The 12,891-nt window shown below is 38.9% G+C and overlaps 1 protein-coding gene across 11 annotated transcripts in view; it reads left to right on the top strand.

The window, feature by feature from the left end:
- The first annotated feature begins 1,926 nt into the window (after positions 1 to 1,926).
- The window catches only part of BLTP1 (bridge-like lipid transfer protein family member 1), a 199,643-nt gene continuing 188,678 nt past the window's right edge, over positions 1,927 to 12,891 (top strand). For 9 of the 11 annotated variants that reach the window (XM_087724418.1, XM_087724419.1, XM_087724425.1 and 6 more), the window contains exon 1: positions 1,927 to 2,054. The gene's annotated coding sequence lies outside the window, so the exon portion shown is untranslated. Of the gene's footprint in view, positions 2,055 to 2,101; positions 2,448 to 6,930; positions 6,949 to 12,891 lie in introns of those variants that run through there. The other 2 variants (XM_087724415.1, XM_087724416.1) reach the window with 2 other exon arrangements.

Below are 12,891 nucleotides of genomic sequence, written 5' to 3'. Positions count from 1 at the left end.
GCCCGGGTAGAATCCCCGGGCACCAGTAGCAAAAGGAAGACTAACATTGCAAGCCCTTAAGTTCTCATCTGCTAGTCATCCCTTGCTGGCATTGAATTAAGCACAGTTGTGAAGTGCGTTTGTACATATATGTATGTATGTATATATATATATATATATATATATATATATATATATATATATATATATATATATATATATATATATATATATATATATATATATATATATATATATATATATATATATATATATATATATATATATATATATATTTGTATTTGAGCTGATAAAAAATAAGGGAGACTCGTATAGTCTATTACAATCCATTTAGCTCTCATCAGCTAGCCTTATAATAAAGGGGGACTAGTATAGGTCTATTTCAAGCTATTTAGACCTTATGTTAATTGCAATGTGAAACCTCCAAGCCACAATACTGTTCCTGCACAATGCAGCCCCTGACCTCCTCCCACGAGAAGGACTTCAGGGCAGAGGAAGACATGGGGGGGGGAACACCCTCCCCCTCCCCCTGCAAGGGCTTTCTCACCTGCCGCCAGGTCTGCCACCTGGCCCTGGGGAAAATCCAAGCCCCCCTCCATTTCCCCACTTACGCGTCCAGCCGGAAGGAATGGAGGATTCCAAGCCACTGTAGGCCCCACCGGGACCTGGGCCTGCTTTCCCTGCTGCCTGCCATGCCAAGGAAGAGACCGCACCAGCCAATGGACCTGGGTCGAGGCCCGGTCCTCGCACACGTGGCGACCGAGCCAACATGGCCGCCGGAACTTTCATTTTCGATCTGCGGCTCCGATGGCCCATTGAAAGGCCGTGCTGAGGCAGGCAAGGACGGGGGAGGCCACGCGGCTCCCAGGCACGCTCCCCCTCCCCCAGGAATGCTCGTAGCAGTCCGAGCCGATTCTCTTGCCTCTCCTGGCTATTTAAAGGAGAAGGCAGCCTCTCCAGCAGCTGAAAGGAGATCTGGCACCCCCGCACCCGGGGACGGGCTGAGACTCTGGGCCTGCGGGGGGGAGGCAGCATGCCCCACTGGGCCCTCCCCCACCGCCCGGGGCAGTAAACTGTCCCTTGGGGCCGCAGCTGCTGAATTTAGTAATTTAGAAATCTTTTAAATGCCCAATTAAACCAAATAAGACCAAATTGAATAAAGTAATCCTACCAGTAATTCTCAACAGTTCTTGGACCAGAAAAGACTGAGAGGAAACTGGGATAGGAATGGAAGGCACCAGTATTTAAGCGTTTTCTCTCAGTCTTGGACCAATCAGGCTTTGACAACAACCCACGTGTGACCATTCCCTCCCACTCTTCTGGAAAAGAACAGAGACACTAGTACTAAAACTAAGACCCTCAATTGGAGCCAAGTGATTGGACCAAAAGACTGAGGGAAACTGGGAGCCAGGAGGGAAAGGAGGTGATATTAAAGAAAAATTCCTCAGTCTCTGGACCAATCAGGCTGTCGCAAACCCATTGTAGCCCCTCCCTCCGAAGCTACAGGAGAACATGACACTTATGTGTACTGCAACCTTGTTACAATGGACATATATTTATCAGGGACTGGGATTGAATTTCCCTCAACTCTCTCTTCCTTACATTTCAGTAAACTAGGACTCTTTAATTTCTCTCTTTCAGCGCAGATCCAAAGTTCATTCACACTCCCTGGACGTTGCATAACTTATTTTGCGAGCCAAAGAAGAAAACTTCTGCGTTTACTCGGAAGTTCGGAACCTCGGGAAAGTCTGCTTTATTTTTCTATCTTCGTCGCATCAAAATTCCACGGAGGCGTCGCTTTCAAGGTTCACGTATGACGCGATTGGCTAGAGGTCGGGTTTTTTTTTTGGCCCGCCTTCTGCTTCCGACTGTAGACTGTTACCATTGCTCGGTGAAGCCGAGAGCGTTCCTGGGATTGGCAGAATGACATGGGAGGCCGGCTCGGGTGGAGTTTGCCGTTATTTGCAGGCGGCGTCGGTTGGGGAGGAGGCGGCGGGTTCCGGATTCGTAGTAAAGAACCGCAGAGGGGTTGGATGTAAACAGTAGACCATGGGGTAAGCCGGGGGAGCTGGGCCGTCTTGCGTGGGCTGCTCTGAACCGCCTTTCGTGCGCAGCGGCAGGTGGAGCGGCAAAGCCGCCTCCTGGGTTTTCTAGGCTTCGGCCCCGGCCTTTTTCTTACGAGAGTGGCTGCCGGTGGAAGCGAAGAGGAAGATACACGGGCTCCGTTCGTCCGAGCGGAGGGGGCGTTGCTGCTGCTCGGAGTCCGGCCGCGACTCTCGCCATCCTCAGCCCTAATTAAGGCCGAGGTGGAAAGAGCTCCGGACGCGGTGGCGAAGTGGCTCTGGACGCGATGCGGCTGCTCGGGTGCTTTTGCCCTTTGAGATCGTGAATCCCGATCGCTCGCCGGGCACTCCCACCCTCTGGGCAGGGCGCTGCTGATCGCTCAGGTAGCTCACATCCTCCCCCTCCTCCTCCTCCAGCAGCGCTCATTTTATACATGCGATCATTTGGAAGAGAGGCTGCGCTTGAAAAGACATAAAGACGGGCCACCCTAGTTTGGTGGAGTGAGGGAGAGGTGGGGGGAGCAGGCAGACCTTGATAAGGGCTTATTTCCTAAGGGAAGCCTTCCGTGTTGTGCTTCTTTCGAAGTCATTGACGGTCTCTGCTCCGTTGGGCATATTCTGGTTGTCTGTTCTACAGTATGTGGTTTTTTTTCTTGCAATGAAGTGGTCATACTGAAATCATGCTTTAATAAAATTTCGTTATTGAACTCGGTGCCCTTTGGCTGGTTTTGGACCAGATTTCCCATTTTGGCTGGGGTTGATGGCAATTGCAGCTCATAACATTCAGGTTTCTTTTAAGCACTGTCAAAGCAGAAAGTTAAAATATCTGATAACAGTGGAATATTTCACGTGATTTTTGAAAAAGAAAAGTAATCGGTAATGTGAATTTAGCTATGCACCGTGTGTATGGAATGGTGTGTCTTGATTTCAGTGAAACACAAATTAATGGAGAAATGAAAGTTCAACATCTGAGCATTTTTGGATTCCTAGTATCCATATAAGAGAGCTAGTTTGGTGTAGTGGTTAAGGCATCTAGTCTCGCCTTACATACAAAGTCAAATTGGATGATCTTGAGCCAGTCACTCACAGCCCTGCAAAGGAGGAAATAGCAAACCACTTTTGAAATCTTGCCAAGAAAACTACAGGGTTTTGCCAGGCAGAGTCAACACTGCATCCATACAAATAGTATCTATATATATAAGATAATATTTCACCCAGTTGAAGTTACTCCCAGACTCCGATAATAATTCTATTTCTTGGTTGGTTTCAGTTGGACAATTGCATTTATTTGTCTTTTAAAATATTTTCTTATACATTGCCACATGTATGTTTTTGTCCAGAAAGATCTTTAAGGTGGCCTGAACTGGAAAATTTTACGAATTTCAAAGCATCAGGTGAAACAACTATTGAAAGCATAACAAAAGGAATAATCAAAGCAGAAGACAATAATCTCATCAGTTTAAACTTAATTGGCATACTAAAAAAAGTTTTTGAATGCTATGTTTAAACTGAAACATAACTATATAGCAATATATTTCAGCCATGGTATTTTGTTCTTAGGTAACAGAATAAAGCAATATTTTAATTTATTTTCTTCATAGATTAAACTAAATTTATTGTGGCCATGTATCATCATATTTCAAGATTTTCTAACAAATCAATACACTACTATAAGGAAAAAATGAATTCTGACAAATAATGGAAGATTTTGCTAAATATAATGGTTTAAAAACAACAGGTTTTTCTGGTTTAAAATGAAAGTATATTGGACTATAATAAAGTATAGGATAGTAATATCTGGGATCTTGTATGTCTCAGTTATATCATGGGCTACAGATAATTCCATTTGTGATCTTGCAACTTCCCATATATTAGAAGGAAGTAATTGGTCGTGTTCTCAAATGTGAAATATAATCGTTGTAGCAGTGTTTCCTCGAAATGTTTATTGGAAATTTTTTATGGCAGGTATGTTTAAGATTGTAGTATATTTTTAGAGTTAATTTACGATGGACACTTGCTTTACTTTGCAGAAAACTCTATTTAATTAAGTGGAATTATTTTGGATAGAATTGGTTCTTCTGCCTCTTTTGAAATAGAATGCATATTGTTTGAGAAAGATTGTATTGAATTATAATTATAATATACGTCAGAAAGAACTGGATTCTTTTTATTTGAGAGTAAATTAGGCTTCCATAAATTTGAAGTAGTTGATTCAGTTGCTGATGAAGAAAAAGGCTTATTCCACTTCAATTTTTTTAATGTTTACTTAAGATTTTTTAATATACAAAAGACCTTTGATTATTCAAGGATTATATTATAAAATACAGGTAGTCCTCAATTTATGAGCCCAAAATTTCTGTTGCTAAGTGAGATATTTGTTAAATGAGTTTTCCCCATTATACAACCTTTCTTGCAATAGTTCTTAAACGTAGTTGTTAAGTTAGTAACACAGTTGTTAAGTGAACCCCCATTGACTTCTCCATTGACTTTGCTTGTCAGAAGTTTGCAAAGGGTGATCACATGAGCCCAGCACACTGCAACCATCATAAATATGAGTCAGTTGCCAAAGTCTGAATTTTGATCACGTGATCAAGGGGTAGCAGCCCGAAGTGTGAAAAATAGTCATAAATTTCTTTTTTCAGTGCTGTTGTAACTTCGAACAGTCATTAAATGAAAAATCATAAGTTGAGGATTATAGTATGGTATCTAGTTTAGTTTTAGATTTCATAGTTTTGGACATAGGATTTGGTGTGGGTTGATGTGGAGATGATTTGATCCACTTCGTTGCTGAGATTGAGAGTAAAATGGGGGGGGGGAAGTGTTTTATAATCCTGGTATAGTTTAATGAAGGGGGGGAATATCTAAGGAAATAAGTATGAGGTTTGGGTTCTTTTTTATTTATGATTGTAAATTCTGATTTATAAAAAAATCTTGTAACTCACAATTTAGATTAATCCTACACTTTTAACATTTTAGCAAATGTTAGAAATCTGGTTTTTCTGTAGAGCATTTGAGGTTTAATGTCTTTACTATGCTGGACCATTTTTCATTTTTAACATTGATTTGTGATTTAAATTTTAATTTAATTTTAGTTTTTCTTAACATTGTTGATTTCAATTTATTGTGAAGTTGTTATACTATATTAGGTGTCTAAAGTTTGTGAAAGTGAGTTGGCTATAATTTCATAAATATGTTTGGGACAGATTGTGATAGTAGCCTGATAGTAGCAGAGGGAGCATTCATGTCAACTGTAGAAAGATAGACTGAAATATTGGTGTACAAAAAAGAAGGGGTTTGTGTGGAATGGGAGCTCATTTTCTGAATATGGTGAAATTATTTTTCTCCAGAGGTTTTCATATAAATATAAAAATATGAATTTATTAGTCTTTTTCTTCATCATTATTTCTACTGAATATTGTCATAGTGAAAAGATAAATATTATTCCAAAGTTACAGAATTATATATCACAGGATGAAAATAATCAATGCGGTTCCAAAAACATTGTCATATCACTTATAGAAAAAGAGACTGACAATACTGTAGTGAGGTTCAGCTGTGGGAAACTAATAGTCAATAAGGAATGAGATTTGGATTAGTAAGAGTTATTGGGAAAAGGTTAGCTTAACCTCACAACTATTTCAGTAAATACTTTGAGATTACAAAGAGAAATGTCTGTATAAATTTATATATAAGTTCTTTGAAAACAACTGTTGGACACTTTATTATTCTGTGAACCAGCTTTCAGATTGTACTACTGATTTAACTTTCAGCATCTCTCACAAGAACACAAGATAGAGTGAGCGATTGCTAAGTTTACTTTAAGAATAATGCTGTAGCTCATTAAAATCCAGTTATTGATACCTCTTTACAGTGCTGAATAAGTAAATGACAATGCTTTTTTTTGCCTGGTTGCTGCCATAATGGCACTTTTTGCAGCTCTCTGAGGAAAAATAGATCAGGTATGGAATTTCACTGAAGTTCAACTTTAGAACACCAGGAATCATTCAGTCTATTGAGAACACGATCACTTGTTAGAACTATTCACAATGCCTTCAGATCTAAAATTCATCTCATGCACATATCTGGTAGATCATCATGGCATGAAACACTGGTATTATATGGTTGCCATAGTGCACTTACTGTAGCCAACATTGCAAATGAGTTGAAAAAAAGTAAGAAAAGCTGAATATTTTAAAAGTTTGTACAAATGAGTCTCCCCGTTAAATCAGCTGCATCTTCTATTTATTGTTTTATTTATGAAATATATATGTTGCCTTATCTATCACAATTCTGGTTTCCTACAGAATCTAACAATTAAACAAATCTTAATACAACTCATAGAAGATTCAAAGTATATTCATAATTTTTCTGGAATCAAAGACAAGCAGAGAGATAGCTGATGCTTTGGTGTTGATTGAATAACTTTGGATAATGAAAGTAAATAAAGTTCTGCACAGAGAATATTTCCACATTGGTTAATATTTGAACTACATAGAACTACATTTATAAATGAGGTTAATTGTTTTCTTTTGATTTGCACTGTTGGAAAAAAATGGAATTCTTAATCAATATTCTATTTTTAAAAAAAATGACATTTGGAGTAAGATAACGAACACAACCTACCCCCAGAAAATTTGTAAGCTGTTGAGAGACATTTTGGAGTCAGGCAGAATTAAAATCTAATAAATAAAAATACATTTTCCATAACGTTTTAAAATGTGGTTATCTTAGTCTTTGATCATACATATTGGTTTTTAAAGTAATATCTTTTCCAAGATAACTAACTCTATTTTCTCTGCTTTCCCTTGCATAGCTAAGTAGATTTTACCCCCTGTTGAGCTATTTTGATACTGTATGTTCCTGATAGAAAAAGGAAGTAAATGAGGTATGTAAATGCCATGTAGCCTAAAGACTCTTAAAATAATTTCCTTTAGTGAAAACATAGCTTTAATTAATGTACACTTAAAAAATTAACCCATGATTTTATTAAGGCTGAAAGTATCTTTATAAATATCATTTTAATCATTATATTTGGGCTGCTGTGAAAATATTATCATGTTAAGATATAAAGCAATTTAAAGCAGGTGTAAAACTATAAAATGAATTATACATTCCAGTGAGCGTCAATGTGAACAATTAATGAGTTGTTACTGATTTCTATACTCCAGTTATGATTCTCTCTTTGTATAATTTATCCAATTCTTTCCATTATGACTCTAACAGAATAAAATAAGTTTATTCTTAATCTGTGACATAGTGGAAGGATGTTTGTGTAAGTGAATAATACAATAGAATTCTTTATTGGCCAAGTGTCATCAAACACAATTTGTTTCTGGTGCATAAGATCACAGTGTACATATAAACAGAAAATAATAAATCATGGTCATAAAACATAGCTGCAATCATTAATCATATGTTACAAGCAACAATACAATCAAGATATGAAAAAGATAAAAGGGAGTATGGTTTTAACTTGGGAAGTTCAAAGTTGGATAAGATACTTATGGGAATAGAAGAAAGAATAATGAAGAAACTATATAGCTATCTATTAAGAATTAGGCTAGAAGAAGAAGTGGTTAAAGATACAATGTTAAGTTGGGCAAAGAACTTTGGCTACAGGATGGAGTTAGAAAAGTGGCAACAATTATGGGAAAGGAACTATAAATTAACCATGCCAACAACTTACAAAGAAAACTTATACAAAATGTTTTATAGATGGCACATGTCACCGGAAAAATGAGCAAAGATGTTTTAAGACAAGTCAGCAAAATGTTGGAAATGTCAACAAGCAACAGGTTCATATTATCATATGTGGTGAACATGTGCAGAAGCAAGGAAATATTGGACTAAAATAAGAGCATGGCTAGAGAAAATGTTACAACAAGAAATAGAATTTAGACCAGAGACATTTTTATTGGGTATTCTCCCAGAGAAACATAAGAAAGCGGATACCTATTTGATTATACATGTAACTACAGCAGCGAGAATTGTATTTGCCCATAATTGGAAGCTAAATAAGTTACCAACAAATGAAGAGATAATAAAATAAAATAGATTGTGCAGAGATGAACAGGTTGACATTGAAAATAAAGGATAAAGAGGAATCGGTGTACTTCAAGACATGGGAAAGATTTTATGATTGGCTAAAGGAAGGAAACTAGAAAAGAAAGTAAGGAGAAGATACAGAAACCAGATGATACACTATTAAATGAGAAAGAGGGGAAAGGGGGGAAAAACAGAAATGAAAGTACTAAATATATAAGTATATATTCAAGAGTGAGATATAAAGGGGAAAAAACATAGCATAGATTAGCGAAGGTAAGGGAATAAGAAATGATACTAAATTATATTTGAGTTTGCGGAAATGCCAACCCAAGAAAACATAAACTGAGATTTGCAAGAGACATCTATAACAACAGAAAAAGAAAGGGAGAGAGGAGGAGAGAATGAGATGAGGAGGAAAGGAAGAAAGAGATAAGGAGAGGAGGGTGGAAGGGAAAAAGAGAAGGAGAGAGTGTAGGAAGGGGAAGGGAAAGAGTAGGAGAAGGGGAGAGGTAAGGGAAGAAGGAAGGGGAAAGAGAAGAGGAAGGAAGGAAGTAGAGAAGGGAGAGAGGGAGAAAAAAAAGGGAAAATAAGGTGGTGTTACAACAGGCTGAAGGGATGATAAATAAAGCAACCGAAACTGTATATTATAACCTATTAAATGGAATAACAAATGTATAAAATGACACGTGTAAAGAAGAATAACAATTATGTGAATGTATACCATTGTAAGAGAATAAAAAATAAAAAACTTTTAAAAATTGATAAATAATAAGAAAACAACGAGGAAATAGGTAAGATGAGAAAAAAACCAGTGCTGTGGGGATTAAGTATTCAGTAGAGTGATGGCATGGGGGTGGCGCAGCGGAAACTAATAGATTTCTTAAGAACATAAAACATATACTATTATATTAGAATTTAATCTAGCATACTGTTTTCAAGAACAATGTTGACAGGAGCTTCAAAATCCCCCCACCCCCTAGTTTGATAGGAATTGTGGGAATTGTTTTCTGAATATCCTGCTTAAGTTAATTTGAACTTTCCTGTCTCGTGGCAATTCTATTTTCTATGAATTCCCTTATTTTCTTTAAAATGCTTCCTGAGCTACTGTTGATGAGTATATCTAAAACTGACTTTGATTTTTCATATACCATAATCTTTTATTATAAATAAAAAAGAAATTGTTATAAATTAATGACATTTCATCTGCATTATCCCAAGCACATTAATAGTTATACTAATCTCAGGAGCTATGCTACGTTGATGAATTAGAGTTATTTAAAATTGGTATAAGAGAGTTACTAATTACATAAAAGCTTTTCATTATTTAGAACACAATAAGCTATGGGCAGCTTTGCACAAATTGTCCCAGCCCACCTGATCAGATTCATTAGGTCACTCTACACCAGGGGTAGTACCTCTGGTGTACGTACCACCCACTTTTGTATTTCTGTTAGTAGTAACATTTTCTAACTGCCCATCGGTTCCACAGTAATGGGGAATTATAAAATAGGGAAGTAACTTTACTTTATAAAATTTATAAAGCAGAGTTACAGCAAATCCCTACTGCCCACTATGAAAGCTGGAATGCCCACTAGTGGGCATTAGGGACCAGGTTGACTACCACTGCTCTACACCAATCAGGCAACAGTGAGACCACTTTATGGTGACAGAACTGGTTGTCAGTTGCTGCTTCACTTAGTAATCAAGAAAGAAACCACTCAACTCCATTTTGCAGAATTAAGAGTACTTTTACTGATTATAAGTAAATAGAAGCTAAGCAAAGCTGGATCTGAGCAAAAGCACGCGAAAGCATTAGATATCAATACATGACCCATTCCCCTCCCCCTGGTAACCCCAGTCCATAGTCCAATTCAATATCTCCACAGCTGTCAGGTGGGAGACATCTTTAAAAATCATCATCAGGTTGGCATGCCGGACAGTTGGTCTTGGCGGGAAACTCCCCTCCTTGCCACATGCGCAGAACAACTCCCAATTAACAATCCTCCTGTACAGATTATTTCCCTCACCCAAATACCATGCCCTCCCTCCCCATTTCAATGGCAGCCGAAAAGCAAGCAGCAAAACAGAGGCTGACATCCGGCCCTCCTCCAGAAAAAGGACATCATCCCTGCAGAAACGAAAGAACACAGACAGACGAACAATATTACATAAAAGAGAAAAGGAAGGGAAAAAGGAGAAAATCGAGGTCAAGGCTTGTCTGGGTAGGCAGAGTAGAATTTACGGAGGAGTCGAGGGGCTTGCACATGGGACTTATCGACCCATTCAGCTTGAGAGGGAGGAAAGTGTTTCCATGAAACAAGATACTGAACGCGGTTTCTATGTTTCCTAGAGTCCAAAATTTCTTTAACCTCAAAATGCTGCTCGCCCTCAATCAGAAGTGGGGCAGGTGGAGCCGCCAAAGGGCCACGCAATGGAAAAGTGCGTTCTGGCTTCAAAAGATTGACATGAAATACTGGGTATACACGGTTGAGATATTTAGGCAGTTCCAGATGTACGGACACAGGGTTAATGACTTTGACAATCGGGAACGGGCCAACATACTTGGGACCCAATTTCTTCGACTTTTGAGAGGTCTGGAGAAACTTGGTGGATAAATGTACACGATCACCAACTTTATAATCCTTTGGTTTTGTTCTCTTTTTATCCGCTTGTCTCTTGTGCTCGATGCGCCGCATCTAGCACCCGGTATGCCAAAGGCCACACCTCCCGGAGTTGGTCACTCCACTTGGAAAGGGACACCACTTGTGGTTTTTCTCGAGGTACTCGGGGATAGGCACAAAATCATGTCCATACACTATTTTGAAGGGCGTAAATCCTGTGCTACTGTGCACTGAGTTATTATACGCAACCTCAGCATGAGGCAATAATTCCACCCAATTATCTTGCTGGTAATTGATGAAACATCGGAGGTACTGTTTCAGCACCGAATTAGTCCTTTCACAGGCCCCATTAGTCTGAGGATGGTGGGCAGAGCTTAAGCCCTGGGCGGAGCCTATCAACTTCAAAAACTTCCAAAACAAAGAGGTAAATTGGGCCCCCCTATCTGAGATGATGCAGTCTGGTACTCCATGTAGACGATATACATGTGTAGTGAACAACTTAGCTAAGAATTTAGCGGACGGGATCTTGGAACAAGGAATAAAATGAACCTGCTTGGAGAACAAGTTGGTAACGACCCAAATTACCGTATTTCCTTGACTTTCCGGCAATTCAACAATGAAATCAATAGATATCTCCTTCCACGGTGCCTCAGGATGGGCCACTGCTTGGAGCAGTCCTTGGGGTTTCCCTGGCGGCCGCTTTGCTATAGCACATGTGGGGCAGCTAGCTACGTAAGATTCAGTGTCCTTTTTCAATGAGGGTCACCAAAATTGTCTTTTAATGAGATGCAGGGTTTTAACAAACCCAAAATGTCCAGCCAAGCGTGAGTCGTGAGCACGTTGAAGAACCAGACCCCTAATAGTTGCGGGAACATACAATTTAATTCCAATCCAAGCCAGGCCATCTTTCATGGTGCACTCATCTGCATGTTGGTAAAACCATTCATCAACTTTAAGGGCCTCCTTGAGTTTTGTAACGAGATCTTGTGTGACTTCCAAACTGGAACTGGTCTGGCTTCTGGTGACGACTGGAGCGGCGAGGCTTCTCGTTGGCATGACTGGTTGGACGACACTAAGCTTTGAACTGTTATATTGAGGAAGTCTGGACAAAGCATCAGCCATAAAATTCTTCCCTCCTGGGATATACTTCAAAGTGAAATTGAATCTATTGAAGTGTTGTGCCCATCTCATTTGTTTGGGGGACAACTTCCGGGGGGGTCTTTAATGCCTCTAAATTTTTGTGATCAGTCCACACCTCAAAAGGGTGTTTAGCCCCCTCCAAAAAATGACGCCAGGTCACCAAGGCCCACCTGACCGCAAAAGCCTCCTTTTCCCAAATAGCCCATCATCTCTCAGTCTCTGTTAGTTTTCGAGAGGTATAAGCGCAGGGTTGCAACTTCCCATTAGCATTCGCCAGAAGTAGCACCGCCCCAACTTCAACATCACTAGCATCCACTTGGACACAAAAGGTGAATCCATGTCTGGGTGTTCAAAACTGGTTCAGCTGCAAAAAGCCGTTTTAACTTTTCGAACGCCGCTTGACATTCCATAGTCCAGTTTAAGGGTTTACCCAGTCTAGGTCTTGCCTCCCCCTTTGATTTTAGGAGGTTCGTAATGGGCAGGGCAATTTTGGCAAAGGAGGGAATAAATTGATGATAGAAATTAGCAAAACCTAAGAAATTTTGCAACTGTTTGCGTGTGCGGGGAGCCGCCCATTGGGTGACTGCTTGGACCTTTGCTTAATTAATGTTAATTCAATAATTCAGGTTCCTCTTAGTGTCTACTATACTTACTATCACCACCCTAATAGCATATCTAGTATATCTTACTAGAACATGTAAAATTGTAGAAAATGTTTAAAGCTAATAAATTCTTCTAAAAGAATATTTTAGAAAGATGTTAAAAATTACCAAATCATAGAAGGAGAAATAGAAAATGGAAGAGATTACATAAGAAAGGGAAAAGTAAAAATAAAAAAACAAGAAAATATATTTAAAGAAGCAATTTCCAATCTTTGCTGCAGTAACAAACATAGCAATTGCCACTTCCATCCTTCCATATTCCATATTCTAGTTCTTTCCCTGCACTAGATTATGTTTGCTATAGAGTGGTCCTACTAAATTAATATCAACAGAATGGCATTGACTAATATACTGTTTTAT

The sequence above is a fragment of the Thamnophis sirtalis genome, unplaced genomic scaffold, assembly GCF_051295495.1.
Source record: "Thamnophis sirtalis isolate CommonGarterSnake01/CBP01778 unplaced genomic scaffold, rThaSir2_p1.2 scaffold_10, whole genome shotgun sequence".
NCBI lineage: Eukaryota > Metazoa > Chordata > Lepidosauria > Squamata > Natricidae > Thamnophis > Thamnophis sirtalis.
This window is presented reverse-complemented; position numbering and strand designations above follow the sequence as displayed.